At 45.3% G+C, this 16,372-nt stretch overlaps 1 long non-coding RNA gene across 6 annotated transcripts in view; it reads right to left on the bottom strand.

The window, feature by feature from the left end:
• Positions 1 to 16,372, bottom strand: part of LOC118097159 (uncharacterized) — a 119,500-nt gene that overhangs the window by 17,284 nt on the left and 85,844 nt on the right. For 3 of the 6 annotated variants that reach the window (XR_009558595.1, XR_009558596.1, XR_009558597.1), the window contains exons 4-5: positions 12,982 to 13,141; positions 6,306 to 10,267 (exon numbers count right to left, since the gene is read on the bottom strand). This is a non-coding gene — a long non-coding RNA (uncharacterized LOC118097159). The remainder of the gene's footprint in view (positions 1 to 6,305; positions 10,268 to 12,981; positions 13,142 to 16,372) is intronic. The other 3 variants (XR_004694016.2, XR_004694017.2, XR_004694014.2) reach the window with 2 other exon arrangements.

Here is a 16,372-nt window from a genome sequence, read left to right as displayed (position 1 = left end):
ATAATCTTGAGGGTCCATGATGCACTTCACTCTACAAGCGAAGGAGGTCTCAGTCTGGGTGGACAATGTCTGGGTGTGGGGGGCATTTGGGAGCTACAAAGAAACGGCTCTGAGAGAAGAAGAAGAAGAAGAAGAAGAAGAAGAAGAAGAAGAAGAAGAAGAAGAAGAAGAAGAAGAAGAAGAAGAAGAAGAAGATATAAGTTACCAAATAAATAAAGCAGAATGTGCATAAAATTTCTTAGGCTATTGAGCCTCCTACTTATATGTATTTGACTGATGCTGTGAGTGTAAGGTGAGTGAGTATGTGGTCTCGTATTCAAGTGCCTTTTCAGCCACGATGCATATATGCCTATATTTACTAGCAGTAGTCTATAGTTCTTGGTCAACCACAGCCCCTGTTTTTGCATTATGGGAGACCACTGAAATTGTGTGGGTTGCTGGTAGGGTTGCCAGACTCAATAGTGGACAGGACTTCTGTGCCTTTAAGTGCCCTGCTCGCTTTTGAGTCTGGAAACCTTAAAGAGAAACCAGCAGACCCTTTGCTTGGAAATTCAACAAAGGGTCTGCTGGTTTCTCTTTAAGGTTTCCAGACTCAAAAGAGAGCGGGGCAATTAAAGGCACAGAAGTCCTGTCCACTACCGTGTTTCTCCGAAAATAAGCCATACCCCAAAAATAAGCCCTAGTGATAGGCAGTTTAACCTTGTAGGTTAAACTGTACCATACTTTAAAAAAAAGACATCCCCTGAAAATAAACCACCGTGTGTGGGTTTTTTAGGAAAAATAAAAATAAGACGGTGTCTTATTTTTGGAGAAACACGGTATTGAGTCTGGCAACCCTAGTTGCCGGAGTTGTCTTTCACTGGAGTATAGGCCTCCCCTATTTCCCTCACAAAGCTACAATTCCTAAAGCTCCCTGTGAAGAGGAATCAATTGTTAAAACAGCCTGGGCACTGTGGCTCCGTGAGAGTCTCCTAACAACCCTCAGCAAACTACAGCTCCTGAAATTATTTGGGGAAGCCATGGTTGTTTTAAGTGGTACCATAATGCTTTAAATCTATCGAGTGAATGTGACCTTGGTCAACTGTTTGCTGGCTACCAAGGAGGCTTGTCCTTTGTCACCTCTGTATTTGCTATACAGCGCTCCAAGGTCCTCAGGCAGGGGACATTCCCAGCCCTAACTGGAATGACCCTTGGGCCTTGTGCATGCAAAGCAGTTCCTCCACTCCTGAGCTACGACTACACAAAACTTATCTTTACTGCAGCTGTTTTGCTATTTGCACTGGGGCTCAAAATCCAGAGCATCTGAAGGGAAAAGAGAGAGGCCCTTGTCAAAATGTGCTAGAAAAGTTGTCTTAATATGAAATATCCAGTTCAAAAAGTATCCAGAGGATTTTCAGTTCTTCCTGGAGAATTCTAAAACTGATAGAGGAAGGGGGGGGAATACTTTACCCTGCCAACCTTCTGAAATCTGTACTTAAATGGCTGGATGTTTCTGGATTTGGGGCTAACATCTCACATTAAATAAAGATCTTTATAGTGGTCCTTTCCTTTTTTTTTGGTTTAAAGCGGTACATCCCCTTCATATTTACTGGATTCAAAACTTGCACTTGTGCCACAAAAGCATTTTATTTGCATATAGCATTTCAACGCATTGTCCATATCTTGAGTATCCGAAATCTGGAACTTTGAAAATATCTGCTCCATAAATTTATCTTTGGTTTATCATTTGAAACAGGCATGGTGATGACATGTCATGTGACCAAATGAGACATTTCAGGTGGGGGTGGGGGTAGAATGGGAGAAAACGGAGAAAGCTAATTGAATCCAAAATGGGTAACGCTTTATATCCCAAGTTTCTACACAAAGGTGTGGTTGTGTATCCTTCCATCGCCACAGTAGGTGCGAGTCAGTGCCATTACACTGCCACCTAGTGGTGAGAGTGAGAAAAGGGAGGGGGAAAGTATCTAAATGAAGATGAACGACTAGCTAGAATTGCCTTCAGCATTAAGACTGGGAGAAAACAACATGTCAGAAAAAGGACCATTTGTTGTTCAATAACATCCTTTCAAAATACAGCTGGCTAGAAGTAACGGCATAAGAATACTGACCAAGGATAGGCTTGACACAGCTAGCCGCTGTGACAATACCAGTGCCTTGACCTCCAGGCATTGTTAGTATTATATATTGCATTTATAGCCCACCTTTTTCTCCAAAGAGCTCAAGGTGGCATACATGGTTTTTACCCTCCACATTTAATCTCCACAACAACCCTGTGAGGTAGGTTAGGCCCTCAAGGTTGCACCCAGCGAGTTTCAAGGCCCAGTGGGAATTTGAACCCTGATCTCCCAGGTCCTAGTCCAACCATCTAACCACTGCACCACAGTGGTGAGGTTGATGTCCTTACTGGGGGGAGCTTCACTTGCTGATTATGGCACAGGCTGCGGTTAAAAGCACAAGAGCAAGACACCATTTCTTCTTTGCTCTTAACATCCCGGATATCTTGGTGTCAGTGGCAGCCTTGGGCAGCATTGACACCAAATAATAATAATAATAATAATAATAATAATAATAATAATAATAATAATAATAAATAATATTAATATTTATAATAATTTATAATAATAATAATTAATAATAATTTATTATTTATACCCCGCCCATCTGGCTGGGTTCCCCCAGCCACTCCAGGAGGCTTCCAACAAAAGATTAAAAATACATCAAAACACCAGCCATTAAAAACTTCCCTAGATTTATATTTAAAGCAGAGTCATGCTGCTATAAACAGTAATGACTTCCCTCAATGAATTCTGGGAGCTGTAGCTTAAGGGGGCTGAGAGCTCTTAGGAGACCCTTATTCTCCTCACAGAGCTACAATTCTCAGAGTGGTTTAACAGTCAATTGCTCTCTAAGGGCTACTCTAAGAATTGTAGCTCTGTGAGAGGAATAGGAATCTGCTAACAACTCCTCAGTACCCCTAACAAACTACAGCTTCCAAAATTATTTGGGAAAGCCATGACTTTTTGTTTTGTTTTTAAAGCGGCATCATAGTGCTTTACAAGTACTATGGCAATGTCACAATGTGGCCTTAGTTAATTGTTAGCAGCCTACCAGCAAGGCTTGTCCTTCATCACCTCTGTCTCTGCAATGTAGTTCTTGAAGGTTTCAGGCAGGGGACATTCCCGGGTGCCAGGGACCTTCTGTACGCAAAGAATATCCTCTGCTCCAGAACTACAGCTCCACAAAACTTATCTTTATTACAGCTGTATTGATATTTCATCAGGTTTGCACTTGGGCTCAAAATCCATAGCGACTGAAAAAAAGAGAGCGGCTTGTCAAAAGGTGCTAGGAATGTAGTCTTTGTACGAAAGAACCAGTTCAGAGAGTCTCCAGAGCATTTCCAGTTCTTCTTTTGGGGGATTCTGGGAGCGGTAGTCTTTTAAAGGTGCTGAGAGTTGCCTAGTCCCCTCACAGAGCTCCATTTCCCAGAGTTCCCTGCAAAGAGGGATTGATTGTTAAACCACTCTGGGAATTGTCTGGATGGACAATAAAGAGGGGCAGCATGTGAGTGTTTGCAGAAACTAACCTCCTGTACAAAGGTAAAATTTGCATTTGTTTCACTGCCCAATTTTGCCAGCGGAAGCACACGGCCCCCATAAGGTCAGCCAGAAGGGCAGGTAGCCCTAACCTCACCCAGATAGATTCCTTCCGACCTGACAAAGCACACACTTGGTGTCTAGCCGGCGGTGGGGAAATCCTAAATGTAACTTATTCCCACCCAACCATTGGGCCAAAGGTCATAGGCTTCAGAGAGCTGCTCTGGGGGAAGCAACAAATGGCTGCAAATGTCACAAGGAAGCAGTGCAGGGAGAAACAGAAAAAAGGAACGTTCTGGTGAGCTCTTACATTTTTGCTAATGCCCCGCTCCTTTTCCTGACTTTCAACCGAGGCCGGAAATGGCAACATTTCCTGAGAAAATTTGTTCCCAAGGGAATTCCAGGTTGGTATGAAACACCGTAGTCAGAAAGCTGCCTGGGCTGTTTGACCTTGAGAACTTTTATGCTCAGTGCAAAATGTTGCACAATTTCATGTCTCGCTCCAGCAGGCAAACAAAGCTGGAGTACAAAGAGATGGAAAGGATGGGATGTGGAGGGAGGCAGGTGATCCAATTCCCGTCTCCACATGTCCCCGAAATGGTGCGGTCACTTTTGCAAATCACAAAGTGGCGCAATTCCGACAGAAAAGTGTATTTTTAAGCTGGATTTTGAATAAATATTTACTGTTATTTTTTTCAAAGAAAAAAGAAAAGATTCAGAAAAAGGCAACTTAAAGGAGATGGAGAAACTCCCCTTGAGATACGGTTGCAGCAATTGGAACTTGTTAGCCTAGAAAGAAAAAAAGCTGAGGAAGAGGTAAGCAGGGCAAGTTGATCACAGTTTGCTTACTTCTGGTTGGTTTAAACAGCTCAGTTGGTAAAGCATGAGGCTCTTAATGTCAGGGTGGCAGGTTCGAGTCCCACGTTGGGCAAAAGATTTCTGCATTGCACAGGGTTCAACTAGATACGCCTCAGGTCCTGTCCAACTCTACAATTCTTTGAACTTTCTGCGGATAGGAGTCAAAGCCTGGAGCTTCAAAATTCATATTCTGCGCCACAAATCAAATTCCATGTGGAATCTATGCATCTGGATAGGCTGTCAGAAGACTAACACACCAGGCTATGGGAAAACATCCATTCAGCCTAACCCCTGAGTCCTCTTGACTGTCCATTTGTCTTTGGGTCGGACCAGACTTTAGCAATTATCAACCATCCTTAGGCGAAAAATGTTTCTTTCATTTTCTTTGAAGCAGGCAGTCCTTTGATTAAAAGGTGAGAGTTAACGGCTCCAATTATTAACCTGAAAGGTTTACTTAGGCAGATAATGAATGGCGCAAATTTGTTAATTATTGCTATTATTTATAATTGTTTAATGAAGGGGGAGAATGATATCTTAAATGTCAAAGTTCCTCTTTTAATTGCCTCAGATGAGGCTCAGGAATCATTACGTTTCTCTAAAAGATCGTACTCAAATCTAATTTTAAATGCCCTGGGAAATCCTGAAGATATATTTAGAAAATGCACAGCATTTATGTTCATTACTGTGTGGATGGTTCAAAAGACAGAAAAGCTTATCAGGAATGTATTATAAATGAACTTTTTATTATTGTTTTCTTTACCAAAGTCATTACTGAGATTTACTTCAGTAATAGGATACATTAACAATAAGGGATCATAGGAGTTAAAGCAAGCCAAAAGTAGAGCCAGCATGAAAGGGAGTTTTTCATCTCGCACTTTTGTAAGGCTATGTGTTTTGGCATACTGCTTTTTAACTCTTGTTGGTCATGTTTTCTGATTTATATAGGCAACTTTGGGAGCCTTGTTGGCTAAAATGCAAGGTAAAAATATAAACGCGCATGCATACATGGGGCTGCCTTTGAAGATGTCTCAATTGGTCCAAAATGCAGCAGCCAGATTACTGGCTGAGCTTCCATCTAGATCTCATATAATCCCCTTTTTAAACAGCTGCACTGGTTGCCAGTTCATTTCTGGGCTCAATTCAATGGGGCCATATGAGTGTTTAAAGCCCTAAATGACTCAGGCCCCAAATACCTGAAAGACTGTCTCCTTCCCTACAGACCCTCTTGGGTGCTAAAATTGGCAGAGGAGGCCCTCTCAGTCGTTCCACTCAGGGTGGAAGCTCAGGGGGGCGGTGGTCCAGGAGGAGGAATTGTGGTGGCTCCTAAACTGTGGAACTCCTAACAGAGATGTGTCTGGAACCTTCATTATACAGCTTCTGGAGAATCCTGAAGGTGCATCTCTGGCCTGTGGCTTTTGACATTTGAGGTGTATATTTTTAGAATCCACCTTATTTCTGCGATTGTAGACTGTTTAAAACTGTTTTGAATATTTAATAATAATAATAATAATAATTATAATAATAATACCAAAGAAACCAACCCTCAAAGCAGTTTGCAAAAAATATATAAAACAATAAAATTATCAATAAGCAGAATTAACAACAATAACGTTAAGCTTTCAAAAAGTTTAAATAACAAATAAACTAAAAACAGATTAAAACTTGCATCAGTGTTCTAAATATATGGGTATAATTATGGCAATGCATGCATGTCCAAGGAAAATGTATAGAATGTAAGAGAGAGAGGGGGGAGGGAGAGAGGGAGGGGGAGGGGGAGGGGAGGGAGGGAGGGAGGGAGCATGCCCACCACGTATGAACTCAACAGAATGCTTTGAACACATCCATTATTCTCACCAGTGGGCATGGCACTTGTTTGGAGCTGTGATTCCTGCATCCACATTTGAGCTCAGTGATAGAGTAGCCTTTGGCAAGATGCAATCTCCACCTTTGTTCCATCTCCAACTGGAAAATAGGAATGATGCTGATCTACAGGCTGGTGGGAAAACCACTAAATTAGGAGAACCTCTGAACAGATGCCGCATGTTTAAAAAAATGACACGAAAGTTGCCCAATGTAGTGGAAGAGAAGTTGACTGCAGCGTTTTCCGATCAGTAACTAGTAACGCAGGAAGCTGCCTTATTCCAGGGGAGACTGTAGTCACACCGCTACCATACCTTTAAAGGGTATGGCTTCCCTCAAAGGATCCTGGGAGCTGTAGTTTGTTAAGGGTGCTGGGAATTGTCGCTTTTGTTAGGGATAACCTACAGTCCCCAGGCTTCTTTAGGGTTTAGATGGCTAGCTTGTATGGCCAGCTTGCCCAGGGCTCTCTACCCCGGCAGCATCTCTTCAGCAAAGGCAAGAGAAGTAGTTGTTCGGGGGTTGCAGGGAGGCTGAAGACCCATTGCAATTTCTGCAGCAGAGTCCCAGTGGGTTCCCTGTTTCCAGCATCCTAGAGCCATGCAATCAACACAAAAGGAGAGCTTTTTAGTCACTGCAAAGCCTTCTAAACCTTGGTTTTGATAAAGGAGGAGGCTCAACCACTGAGGGTTGGCAAAACAAGCATACAAACTTTTTGCTTTGCAAAAGTGCATGTGTTAGGCAAAATTACACAGAAACAGGGCTTTACTGGGGGAATATTTGCACCAAAATGCTGGTGAATTTTCAGGAAGACACCAGCATGGTGTAGTGGTTGGATTCCAAACCAGGACCAGGGAGACCAGGGTTCAAATCCCTCCTCAGCCATGAGGCAAACTGGGTCACCTTGGGCCAGTCACTGCCACTTAGCCTAAATTACACCACAGGATTGTTGTGGGGAATAGATGAAGAGGGCAAAAACCACATATGCCACCTTGATCTCCTTGGAGAAAAGGGTGGGATATAAATGCAATACTTTTTTTAAAAAATCAAACACAGATGTCAGGGGGACTCCCTACAGGGAGCCTCTCCCCATCATCCTGACCAGCACTTCGCCCAGCGAGAGCGGTAGCAGCGGGTCAGGTGGGGGGAATGAGGAGGGAAGCGGAATGGAGGGAAGGCTCAGTGAGGTATCAGAGCCCCTGCACTGCCCAAGCCAACTAGTGGAGGAAGGAAGGCTCAGCGATGTATCAGAGCCCCTGCACCGCCCTAGCCCACAGCTGGAGGAGGGAGCACAGCCGCTTCCGGCACCCGAATTGAGGTGAGAGCCCAGATGTAGGGTGAGAGGGCAGCGTTTTGGGGTGTCCAAGCTACTGTATTATGCTGGCCCCGAAGCAGACGGGCGCCATTGCCGGATTCTGCGAGTGACTAGGAGGGCATGTTTCCTGCCATCTCTGCACTGTAAATACCAGTAGTATGCACAATAAAACCCTTAAAGACAGAACGGACTGGAGCGTCTTTACTCAGGAGTAGCCGCAACAATCCCCTGACAGCGGAGAACCAAATTTATGATTGGAAAAATGAAAAATGAAGAGAAACCAAAACTGACAGATTTCCACATCTCTGCTGGTGAGGCATCTGGGGGGATTTTTAGAAGGTAGAGCATGGATTTCAGGGTTGTGAACTGAGAACACTAGATAACATTTCTGGCTGGGGTGGGAAGACGGGCCCCTTGGCATCAGACAGATCTCAAGTAAATGAGTCTGACCATCTGAATTGCAGGTCTGTCCAACTTGGGACCTAGGAAGCCAAATACAGCTCACCAGCGTGACCTGTTCGGCTTCGCACTGGGAGCTAAATAAGCCTTCTTGGGTTCCCCAGACCATCAAGAGCAGGCATCCCCAAACTGCGGCCCTCCAGATGTTTTGGCCTACAACTCCCATGATCCCTGGCTAACAGGAGCAGTGGTCAGGGATGATGGGAATTGTAGTCCAAAACATCTGGAGGGCCGAAGTTTGGGGATGCCTGATCAAGAGACTCAGATGGTCAAGCCTTTGGCAAACCACAATGCATGGTCAGTTGGCTTCCTTTGGCTTTTCTCAGAGGAAACAACCTGCTACTGTTTTGATATGAAACATGCATCTTACACACACACACACACACACACACACACACACACATAAAGGAAGCTCAAGAACAGCCGCAGTAATCTTTACGCCAGGAAAAGTCAAATAGGCTCCTGAGGACAATCAGCAAATGGGTGTAGCTGGTATTTTCTATATTCTATACATGTTCTCCTCACACCACCACCTTTCCAAGGAATTGTTTTAACACATGAGCCTGGCTTTTCTCATTCCTTTTCGTGAGTCCATGTCCCTCTCCTGTTCTCAGAATCAGGACTCGCTGAACCTAAGTGGAGAATTTTTGTTGGCGCAGGTACAGTGTCCAGAATGCTTGCAGGGCTGGCCAATTAAAACAAGCCAAAAACTGCTGAGCAAAGTGCTTTTGGGCCAATATCTGCTTACATTCCCTTGCTGGAAAGAAGCGGGAGGCCTCTCACACACACATACAGACACAGAACAGAGAGAGGACTTTTCTTGTTCTTAAGGAGGAATACATCTTGTGGATTGGCCAATGCCCCTCCTACAGATGGAGAAGAAACTCAATTCAGTTCACATTCAAAGGTGAACTCAGAGAATCTGTATTTTCCAGAACAATATGTGAGACAAAACATGACTATCTTTTGGAATTCACCTTTCTCCAGATTTTGCAGTGCTGTTCTCTAAGTCCAGTGCGGCATGCACAAAGGCATATACTAGGGTAAAGTGTGCATAAAACTGCATATATTATTGAATGAAGCATGCCAAAATGTCATAACAGCTTTGCCGAAATGTGTATATTGGGAGAAATTCACACTAAAAAGCTGGTGGATTTTTATGAGGACTTAAAAAGGAAAAACCCACACGTGGAAATGTGGAAAACGGAATCTAAGGTTGGAAAAATGAGAAACTGAAAGGAACTGAATATGGCAGATTTACCCATCACAAGATCCCTTCCTCCAAAAGCTGAGTTGACTGAACTCTCCAGGAAATTGCATGATAAAATGACCAGATACTCAAGTGTCAAACAATGCTTATATCTCACTATGTGGTGCCAGTGTTGCGGAAATGATGGTTTTCACCAGGAGGAGCACCTGAAAATCCATGTACACCCTCTATGGGGCTGGGACACTGGGGGTGAGAGGAGGTGTTTCGGACAGTCATTGGACCTGAGTTCAAATCCCAGTTCAGCCATGGCGTGACCTGTGATGAACTGCAGTCATCACCACTCCTGGTGGTGTAGCCTTACTGGAAAGATCAGTAAACTAAATTTACTGAGGAAGGCTTCCATTGAAACGCACTGAGCATTTTGCCATTTTGTTAAAGTTATACATATGTTTCTCAGTGCCACACTCTTTATTTATTTTGGCTTTCTCATACTGATACAATACAGAACACAGTGAGGGTTCTTGCAAAATGATACATGCAAAGCCAGTATCCAGCAGCTTATAAAAATGAACATTGGAGTATTGTTAACATAAGAAATTATTTGTAACTTTGGTTGTTTATGCCAGTATGGTGCATTCTTTCTGTGAGAAATCTAAGTGCATTTTCATATGCAGTCTTGGTGTTCCTTATACTGAGGCCACCCTATGACACCACTTTCAACAGCCATGGCTTCACCCAAAGAATTCTGGGAGCTGGAGTTTGTTAAGGGTTCTGAGAGTTGTTATGAGCTCATATTCCCCTCTCAGAACTACAATCCACAGAATTCCTTGCGAAGGGAAATGGAATGTTAAGCTACTCTTACAAATCCAATGTCAATGTACTAGTCTTATAAATGCTTCAAACTACCCCACCCCAAACCCAGTACCTGGATGTGAAAGGGTAGAAATAGGATCAGTCCATCTGCCAAGGGGAGATCTGCAGTAAAGAAACGTAATCAGAAATCATCAGTCATTATTGATAAGTTCTTTCCTCTTTGCATCTGTAGGAGGACTTTGACAATGACCGCTCCACACATCAATGGGGGGCGACTTTTGCGTGATCAGACGCAGCCCCCTGATCCCAGAGGGCGATTCCCTGGTAGTTCGGGGCTGGCACCGCCTTCCCAGGTAGGATGCCAGGGGTCTCCGCCTACCCAAGCCTAGCGTCCAATCCTGCCTGGGGAGGTGTTGCCAGGAGATGGCCAGGTAAGGGGAGGGACTGTCCGGCTCACACAATAGAATTTGAATCTTACCTCCAAGCACCAGTTGGTTCCAGAGCTTCTCCCACCCTCCACACCCTCATTCAAGTTCTTTTGCAGGTTAACCTTTTCTCTACAGGTTCACAGGCGCTGCTACGTCAAGACCGCTGTTGAAGGGTCGGAAATGAATTTTCCTGCATTGGCAGATTTTGCCATTCCCGTAGCAATACGTCACAACTTTGGCAGTGTCGGGCCTTGGGCAGAATTCTTTGGCGATTTTCCTAGAGCGAAGGGCGTGAGGTGGAGACCTCACCCCCTTTGTGGCAACAAGATCGGGTTATTGGGGGAAGCCTTGACCATGCCAATAGGCATCATCACTTCCCCCTTCCAGCGGCGGCGAACAGGGGGTGGGCTCTCTCTGCTTGAACATATGTTCTCCAGAGCCAGCCCCAACCCCTATGCATGTGGATAACCCCAAGGCCTCCCAGAACCCTGGCTGGGAAGGATAACGCCCAATGCCTGAGCCAAAGTCTCCCTACATCTGAATCTTAATAAAGTTGTGGCCAATTTGAATTCCATAGCATGTTGTCCTGCATCTTTATTCCACTCAGGGGGTCACCTGGGGGTTTGGGGGACTCCGCCTGTCCACGCAATAGCAGCACCTCAAAAAGAATACAAGCTAGTAACTAGCGGATCTGACTCTTGAGAGACTGTGTCACTTCCCCACGTTTTTACTCATAATTCTGCCCACAGTATTCTGTGATTTATTTATTTATTTATTTATTTAAAAATCCAATCATCCCAAAATAAGTATTTAAATATATGCTTTCTCTCTCTCAAAATATGCGTGTATATTTTTTCCTTCAAAATACTCATGTAAATGTGCAGTTTGATACATTTAAACTGCTGTCTTGCAATATTCAGAGGAGTGAAAAATCCAATGGACACCTTTCACTTCTTTTCCTATCAAGGGTTTGCTTTCTGTCACTTCCAGGGGTCACATGAGTAACTGGGTTTGGTGAGAGGCAAGGAACAAAAAGTACCAGAGGCAAAAGTGGCTGGAGCGCATGGAAGCGATTCTTTTATACAGTCACCAAGATGCCAAAGGTTTTGCCGGCATCCACGATCGAGAGCATCATCTTGGTTCCAGAACTCACCCCAGCCAGGCAATAGCACTTGGGGGGGCAGAGCAGGGCAAATGAGGAGTGCATCTTGGGGTGAGGGTGTGTGACCTGGGGCATGGCCTGGGAAGAGCCAGGATGGCCAGATAGCGAGGTCTGGAGGGCTACACCTGGCTTCCAGGACACTGGTTTCCCATCCCTAGTCTAAAAGACGTGATTCGTGCTCTATCATAAAGGCATTTGCAAAGATGGAATCCCTTAAGCAGGGCTGGAACAAGCTACTGTATTTCTAACTCCAAGGTGTTCCCAGTCCTGAATATTTTGCCTACTGATTCATTCCCAACCAGAGTTGCAGCTGCAAAAAGGGTATTGCACGGAGTAGGATAGCATTCAGAAATTGATTATAAATTGTATAATCTTAGAAGGCTGCACAATCCTAGAAGGGGCATGACTGTGAGGTGCCAGGTCTGTGAGCATGAAGACACCCTGAACTTCTGGCTTTCTTGCTGCACTACTGATGTTTCTGTGGCCAGAATTCCTCCCTCCCCCACCCAAAAACCCCCTAAAACTTCCCCTATGTGCATAAACTCCATTTATTGTTCAGCAACACAGACTGCCCCCCACAAAAGGCCCCATTTGCAAAGCGCTAAAAGATAGGCACACCATTCCAGTGCCCACTTGGCAATCCCTTCTTCCCACCGATTGCCATCAACATTGCCACCATTAGACAAAGCATGGGCTTTATTGGGGCATCTGGGGATGAGCTTGGCAGTGAAGCCTTTGGCCTCCAAAAGAGGGGAGACCAGGAGACGTCGGAACAACAGCCAAGGCTGCTATTCCTTTGTGTTTTGCACTTTCATTGAACTCATACTTTGATTGAGGTGGGTAGATAAACGTTTGGGGACAGTAATTCAGAGATTCCTCACCCTTTCCAGAGAAGAGAAGCCCATCGCCATGACAACACAGTTAAAAAGGGGGCCAGGGCACAAATATTACCCTGGCAGAGAGAGAGAGAGAGAGAGAGAGAGAGAGAGAGAGAGAGAGAGAGAGAGAGAGAGAGAGAGAGAGAGAGAGAGAGAGAGAATTACTAAGGGTGGGTTAGGGTTGGGAGGGGAATCAGATTATCGTCAATTGCATTGATGTATCGCCAAAAGTGACTCGTTTTGACTTTCTCCAGGGCAGAGTTTTGGGCTTACAGTGGCGTAACTGAGATTGGGACATGGTCGATAGCCCTCAAAAGACAAGCTTCAGCCCAGCAGATGGTCTCTGCATTCTGATTCGGAGGCCAAGCTGCAGGAGCCAAATGACTTTCTAAACCTTTGATTACTGACCTATGTGTTTGCTTCGAGAGCCACAAAGGTACAAAAACTCAGCATGGGACGACTCTTGTAGTTCCTCATCTTTCTCTTCTGGGCAATTTTATCCTCCTGGCTGTTGGCCAACACCTCTATCCTTGTTAACTTTTGTGTCTCCAGGAAAACACCTGCAGCTCTTTGTGTGCGAGAAGGAGAAAGAGAGGGGAGGGGAGGGGAAATCCACCACAGGTTGAGACAATGACTCCCTGTTTATTCTTTTGTTACATTTTAAACACATAGACAGGACAATGGAGCACAGTTTGCCATAACTGTCGGCCAATCAGGGCTATCAGACAAGAGACACACAGTGAGTCAAATCTGGCAAAACTCCACGATGAGCTGCCATGATTATATGGCTGTTTCCAAGTAGCTGGTCCCAACTGGGAAAGTGCTAGGCACACCCTATTCTTTGTGTGGTTTCTTTTAAATCCGTTTAATTTTTACAGCTTCTTCACCCAATGGAGTTACTGGACAGCCTATCAAAAAGAGGGGTGGCAGCAATGATTGGTAAGGCTGGGCATTTGCCAAGAGCCCACACCCCAGCAATAATAATAATAATAATAATAATAATAATAATAATAATAATAATAATAATATATTATTTATACCCCGCTCATCTGGCTGGGCTTCCCCTGCCACTCTGGGTGGCTTCCAACAAACATTGAAATACATCAAATATCACAGATTAAAAACTTCCCTAAGCAAGGCTGTTTTTAGGTATTTTCTAAATGCCACGTAGTTGTTTATCCCTCTGACCTCTGATGGGAGGGTGTTCCACAGGGCGGGTGCCACTACCGAGAAGGCCCTCTGCCTGGTTCCCTGTAGCTTTGCTTCTCGCAGTGAGGGAACTGCCAGAAGGCCCTCGGCGCTGGACCTCAGTGTCCGGGCAGAACGATGGGGGTGGAGACGCTCCTTCAGGTATACTGGACCTGGGGCCCACTGACAACAGCTGCCCTTTGTAGACCTGCTCTTGCTCTTCATTACAGTAACCTACTTGTACATTTGCCCCTTGATCTGGCCCAGCCAATGGTGTGAGAAGGCGGAGCAGCAGGGACCACTTCCTGCTTCCTCATTGGTTCTTGGTGGTGGTAGAGGGGAGGAAGAGGAACTATCAACAATGGTGGGGGGATTCACTCAGGAGTGGTTCACCAGTTGGGGTGAAGCTGCTACCCAGCTTTCTGAAAAGTGGGTCACTGTTGCTTACTAGGAAGGAGAGGGAAGAGGCAGTGGAGAGGCCAACACCAGTAGAGACTATCTGACATGCCTGCTGGTGTGTTCGTACCATGCTGACCTCCCCACGGTCTCACCCTCCTGGTAACCCACCTTCTGGGGAGCTAGTACAGCCACTCTGTCCCACCTGGCAAGTCTTGTACCTCATCTTCCTACCAGGAGACTCCAGGGAACAAACCTGCAGCTCTCTGCTTACAAAACACACACTCTTCCAATGTACTGGACCCTCCCCTGGTCCTGCCCTCCGCACGTCCCTCCAGATGCCATAATGAGCAGGACTGGAGGTGTGCAGCAGAGCAGGTGGGGAACGGAGTCTGAGAATAGGGTTGAAGAATTGCGTTACAAAATTCAGAGAAGTGCCAGTTTCAAAAGATGGCTGTGTTTCAGCTCACAGAGTGCTACAGAAAGTGTGAATTAGACAGCACCACACTAAAATCTGAACCAAATCTCTCCCCCCACCCCCACCCCCTGTGTGTCTGTGCAGAATGGGCAGAACCCATTGTCCCCTTTCTCTGGTGGAGCCTAAGAATTTTTAATGGGACAGAGCAGATTTGCAGGTGGTGGTTTAGTAAACCCCACCTAGGCTTTGGGACCAGAGTCTTCCCCATTGCTTGGGGAGATGCCAGAGATTGAACTTGGGACATCCTTCATGCAAAGCATGTGTTCTACCTCTCAAGCTGCACTCTACATATATCCCTTTAAAACTCCCCTCCCCCTTATGCAACATATGTGTTTTGTAGTGCTGTCTAGACGGATGTTCAAGTTGATTCCTGAAGCAATACAGCTCACACCCAACTGAACATACCTACGCACATACTTGGTTTAATCCAATGTTCTAACTGCAGGGTATGAGAAACAACCTACTCCCAGCAGCCAATGTCACTGATACACATAAGAGAGGGACTGAGCACAATTTACTGCTATGCCCCACTTGCGGGTCTACCAACTCTTCCCTCTCTTGTCCCGAAGCATGAAAACAGAGGCTTGCTGTGGATCCTGACAATTTGCATTTTTAATTATCCAAGAGTTTAATTAGTATTGTGGCCTTAATCAGGGGTGGGGAAGATAGCTGAAGTCATCAGAGCTTAATTAGGCTGGAAAGCAAAGTTTCCTCCAATCTGGAAGGCTCTCCAATGACACCAAGGTGAGGAGCCTGCAGCCTGTTTTGACTCTGGAGTAATGGCAAAATATTCTAAGCAGGGGAAAGAGGAGGGGCTTTTTTTTAAAGCATAAAAATAAAAATAACTGGTTGTGCATGGCCGAAGGGGGAAAGAACCCATCACCTCCCTACTCTCTTCTGCTTCCTTTCATTTCAAAGGTGGGTTTTAATGCCACTTTGGGATGGGAGAGCAGCTGCAGTCGGCTTGGAAGCCCCCTCCCTACTCCAAGCAGAGTGCATGACTGCTCACTTTGCATATGAAGCGCCTTTCAGAATCTCTTTCTTTGTTCCTGTGCACCTACTCTTCCCACAGCGCATCGCTAAGCTATGGAACACAGTACAAGGAGGTGCTTCAGTGCTGCCCAACCAGAAACCTAGTCTCCCTCGGAAGCATTTACTGCCAGGAGAAACCAACGTATACGGAAACTCGTGGGCATGCGATGAAGCTGCACAATGGAAGAAGGTTCATGACAGATAAAAGAAAGCTGTTCTTCATGCAATACATAAACTATGGAACTCGCTCCCACAGGAGCCAGCTTGGACGACTTTGAAAGAGGATTAGACAAATTCATGGAGGAGAAGGCCGTCAATGGATACTAGGCATGGTGGCTATGATCTGCCTCCATGGTCAAAAGCAGCACTGCTTCTGAATACCAGTTGCTCAAAACCGTAGGAGGGGAGAGGGCTCTTTTGCTTGGGTCCTTTTAAGGGCTTCCAGAAGAGGCCTCTGGGTGACCACTGTGAGAACAGGATATTGGACTAGATGGGCCATTGGTCTGATCCAGCAGGCTCTTCTTTTCTTCTTAGGGTTGTATCCAATGTACCACCAAGTTAAAACCATGTAGCAATACTGTTGCTTTGCTGGAGAAATGTTTTGCTGCAGTGGAACATTGTTGCACAAGAGAATGCACATACAGGTTGCTAGTAACTTTGTTGCACAATGGAGGGTGCAATTTGTTATGCAGCAAATCTCCCCCA

This window comes from Zootoca vivipara, chromosome 15 (genome assembly GCF_963506605.1).
Source record: "Zootoca vivipara chromosome 15, rZooViv1.1, whole genome shotgun sequence".
Classification (NCBI taxonomy): Eukaryota; Metazoa; Chordata; class Lepidosauria; order Squamata; family Lacertidae; genus Zootoca; species Zootoca vivipara.
This window is presented reverse-complemented; position numbering and strand designations above follow the sequence as displayed.